This window comes from Panthera onca, chromosome D4 (assembly GCF_046562875.1).
Source record: "Panthera onca isolate mPanOnc1 chromosome D4, mPanOnc1 haplotype 2, whole genome shotgun sequence".
Classification (NCBI taxonomy): domain Eukaryota; kingdom Metazoa; phylum Chordata; class Mammalia; order Carnivora; family Felidae; genus Panthera; species Panthera onca.
In genome coordinates this window covers 69,153,350-69,158,411 of record NC_138351.1, presented here as the reverse complement: position 1 = coordinate 69,158,411, position 5,062 = coordinate 69,153,350, and positions in this window count along the sequence as shown.

Sequence of the window (5,062 nt, the reverse complement as noted above, 5' to 3'; positions counted from 1 at the left end):
GAAATTGGGAGTTCAATTCTTTTGTTCAGCCCCACAGGGCGTCAGGCCAGCCTCCAGAATCGCTGCTCCAAAGCGGTAAGGTACCGTGCAGCAGGCAGGAGAGCCAGCACTCGGATCACCCGAGGGGGCTCGTTACGGATGTCTGCGACCACCACCCCCCATCGGGATCTCTGTAGAGGGACCGGGAGTGAGCATCTAAAAGATGCTCCCAGGTGATTCTGAGGTTTAGGATGTTTGAGTAGATTTCCAAGGCCTTAGATCTAACACAGGCATATGAATCCCAGCCCACGTATCTTCTTGAAGCCTCAGTTTGTTCATCTGTAAATGAGAACAATCCTCATTCTCAAGGGAGGTGAAGTAAAGATGCCTAACAGTGCCTGCACTGATTTTCAAACCTTAAAAAATGTGGTCTCTGGTAAGGAATACATTTTGCGTCACAACTGGTACACACACGTATGCAGATTTGTGTCTTGCTTGTGTGTTAAGTGCAACAGAGACCAGGGAACCATACTCTCACCCTTGCTACAGGCAGCATCTCTGGAGAGTTTCTGATGGAGTTGATTCTGATTTCATTTAAGAAACAATACCGGTAGGGGCGCCTGGATGACTCAGTCAGTTGAGCGTCAGACTCTTGATTTCAGCTCAGGTCATGATCTCAGGATTGTGGGCTAGACCCCCGTGCTGAGCGTGAAGCCTGCTTGGGATCCTCCCTCTCTCTCTCTCTCTCTCCCTCCACCCATCTTCCCCACTCATGACCGCTCTCTCTCTCTCTCTAAAATAAAACATTTAAAAATTTAAAAAAAGAAATAGAGGTAGAGCTCCTGGATGGCTGTTCTGGTTGAGAGTTGCCCTTCATAAAGTTCTGCGCGCACGATTTCAGCATAGCCTGGATGTTCACAACAATCCTGGGAGGTGAGAAGTAGGTTGGTACCGAGGAAGCTGGAGAAGAAGGGACTAACAGATTTGGGTCTAGGGGCTTCCCTTCAACCCACGTGACTCTACACCGTCCTGTGTCACCTCAGCCTAGCCTCCCAGATGGTCCCCACAAGACTTTTTGGACACTGAGGCTGAGGTCACTCTCACTTTTGAGGGTCCTGGTTTATTTTGAAAGATGAAGAAGTGCCAAAAGAAGAGAACTATCATCTTTAACAAACCAATGCCCTGGACATACAAACACATCAACAGCAATGACTGTTGTACCCTTATTTGGGTCATTGTACCCAATGACCATGTATACCCTTATTTGGAGATTATATTAGAAGCCTAAGTTTGAGACCATTCATGATGTGGGACCCTATTCAAATAACCTTCCCATGCCTCTCCCCCTTGACAGGGGAGAGGTCCCCATCGCCAAACTCATTTCACATGAATTTCCTCTGATGGAGGTTGGTGGTGACCTTGCTGGGACAGGTTCCCTGCAGGGTGGGGATGGGAGCCAGCCATTAGTGAGCCAAGGAATGAGAGGAGCCAAAGTCATGGACAAAGTGAGTAAAAGTACTTTCCCAAGGCACAGCTCTAACAGGCAGGAGTGAACCAGGATAGTAACTGAAGCACGGGTTTCTTGAAGGAGTATTGATATGAGATGAGAGAGATTGAGCTCGTGGAAAAATGACAGGAGGATCTATCTAATGGCCAGGTTGAATTTGAAGACACAAAAGGAGAAATTACAGTGGGGAAAGGTGGGGAAATATGCAGATGCAGACTGGGAGGAATCAGCCTTTTGTGAAAAGTCACCTCCAGGGGCACCTGAGTGGCTGGCTCAGTTAGTTGAGTGTCCGACTTCGGCTCAGGTCATGATCTCACCGTCTGTGAGTTCGAGCCCTGCGTCGGGCTCTGTACTGACAGCTCAGAGCCTGGAGCCTGCTTCGGATTCTGTGTCTCCCTGTCTCTGTCCCTCCCCTGCTGGCTCTCTGTCTCTCTGTCAAAATAAATAAACATTAAAAAAAAATAAAATAAATAAATAAAAAGGTACCTCCTTCCCCTCCAGAATCAAACGCGATAGGTAACCCGCATCACCATGCAACCAAACAACAGATGAAGGCAAGTGTCTCCTTATAGGATTTTCCAAACGACATATACAAATAAAATGCTGGAATTAGAATATCACCATCTTGCAAACCCTTGTTGGATTAATGGATGTAGACATTGAGCATCAATTGCTGCTCACATCAAAAAAGAAGTGAAAACAAGACATTCTGTGTCCCCTGATGAAAGAATGCGGTGGCCCCTATAAGGTTGCCGAAGGGATCACGTCTGTATCTGACGAAGACTTTGGGTCCAGCTACCACTTTGTAAGGAATACAGGGGATGGAGGGAAATGTTGAGCTTCGTCAAGAACACGCAACCAGCAAAATTCAAACTGTGAGAAACCACTGGTCAGTCTCTAGAGTTCTTCAAAATCTAAAGTGTGTGGAAAGGAAAAGGATGAAGGGGAAACCCACAGAGGGCAAGAGATGTAAAAGATACATTCATTTTTTAAAAACAAAAATTCTTATAATGTTTAAAAAAAATTTTTAATGTTTATTGATTTTTGGAGAGACAGAGCATGCGCAGGGGAGGGGCAGAGAGAGAGGAAGACACAGAAACTGAAGCAGGCTCCGGGCTCAGCTCAGAGCTCACACAGACGCTTAAATATGCCTAATTAGATGATAAATTCAAGGAAGTAGCAATTTTTAGGGAGGGTCGGGACTGTGACTAGGAAAAGGCACGTAGAGAGCTTTTGGGGTGGGGGGAAACCAGAGTTCTGTTTCTTGACTGGTGGAATTTTTAAAAACATGTGTGTCTTATTTGAGCCTTGAAAAAATTGAAATACAATTTCTAAGGCCTCAGGTGCTAACAATACAGATAACAAAGGGATTGTGTTAATAAAGAGAGGCCAGTGTCTGGGATTTGCCTGACAATAACACAGAAGAGGGGTCAGAGGATGAAGGTACGGAAGGGCCATGACTGGCCGCGGGGTGGTGATTCTTGGGGTCACTTGATGGGTCCATGGGTGTCCATTATTACACCATTTTGTCTGCCTCTGTGAATGTTTTAAACTCTCTAAAATTAAAATTAGAATGAAAAAAAAAAGAGAGATGTGTGTCTTATAATAGTTCACTAAGCTACACGATGTATTTGTGTCGTTTTCTGTACCTGAGCTTTATTTTACAAGGTTAAAAATATCCGAGGCAGCGTCTTCCAGTTTTACATGCCTGTGGCTTTCAGCTCTGGCTCCCAATGCAGCACTTAAGGCGCCAATGACTGTGGTTCTTCAAAACCCTCCCAGTTCAGCAGCTGTCTTCCTTCTCCCGGCACCACCAAGAGCGAGAACTTGTAGCTCGACACAAGAGAAATAACAGAGGATCTGGCATTAGAGAGACCTGGACCAAAGCCTCCCGTCTACACGTGTCACTTGCTGCCTTCTACCTAATAGTTGCACAGTGTTGTGTAAGGTCCCTGATCCCAGGGAGCTTCAATTTCCTCATGTATCAAATAGGAATAATGCATTGTCGTGAGGATTAGGTAAGTGTGTGCAATGGTATACCATAGATGTTCAAGTGATACTATTACTATAATTATTTTTATGAGTCAAAGAACAGGCTGACCAGGTTCTGGGACCTGGAAAGCGTGTGAGTCCACCACCATGTTGGGGAGTCATTCTGATTGTTCCCATAGCTGCCCTAAGCCCACTGGTCTTTTCTCTTCCTGACTTCTGCTTTCTCATGAGGACAGGCCCAAGCAGGGAGGAATGGAGTCATACCTTTGAGGGCTGGGAGCACGTGACGCTCTTTGGGGTGTCTTTCCCTGAGGATGTTATATAAGGAATCGATGAGTCACCCTTTCAGTAACAAAGCCAATGTCAAAAAAAAAAAAACAAAAAACAAACCCACCTTCATTGACTTTCCCATCGGGGGTTCTACTCTTGGGAGGTACGGGCTCGTCCACAGGAAGCCACCTAGTCCCCCATGTTCCGCCAACACTGCTGAGGCCACCAGGACCTGTCTGACACTCCACCTCTTTGAAGATAAATCTAGGTAACATCTTTCTCCTCCAGGGGACGTTTGGCAGTTTCTGGAGACTTTTGGTTGTCAAAGCTGGGAAGATACTACTGGCATCTACTGGGTAGAGACTAGGCAGGATGCTGCTGAACATTCTGCATCACGCAAGACAGATCCTCACAGCAAAGAACTATCGGGCCCCAAATGTCCATAATGCCACGGTTGAGACACCCTCATCTAGAGGGAAGTGGGCAAAGAGGATTGTGGCCTGCAACCTCCAGGTCCTGCCCCAGGCACGCCAGCCTGTGCCCAGTTTACAGACGGAACACTCGAGGCCGTGAGAGGTTCTATGGCTTGCCCAAAGCCACCGAGCTGTCGGAGATATGGTTTCCTGAGGCTCATTCTCTGTTAGAGATCACATCCTCAAGATTTCCTGATAATTGAGATTTATGGCACCTCTTTCAAATATGACCTTCCAAGGACACCCTGAACCACAAGAAGGAAGTGGTGGTTTCCCCCGACCTTAGGAGTTGCTCGTAGAACAAACTCACTCGTTTCCCTGACTCTGAGATGGTCCAGCCCAGCTCCCAAGCGAGGCACACGAGCCCTTTCAGGCTCGGGTCCCTTTCGTTGCTGTAGCTTCGGTCACACCTCTCTGGGCTCACGCTTCTCTCCCAGGGCTTCCTCCACGCCCCACGGCCTTACAGCCACGTCTTTGTTCACTGTTTGCCAAATTGGTACCCATTCCTCCTGAGGATACCAGGTTATTTTAGGGAGATAAAAGAATGACTGCTTTTCACTTGAATACTTAGGTATTTGTTTTCATGTGTATCAGGAGAAAAGAAACTAGCAAGCAGTGCCATGATATAGATCCGAAGCAGGCTCTGTGCTGACAGCAGAGAGCTGGACACAGGGCTCAAACCCACAAACCATGAGATCGTGACCTGAGCCGAAGTCAGACACTTAACTGACCGAGCCACCCAGGCGGCCCTGAAGTGTGTCTTTACACTTTCTCCTGCCTGCTCTCCTTCCTGTGTCCCCCGCTTGCCTCCCTGCCTCCTCACCCAGTGCACCCCTCACCC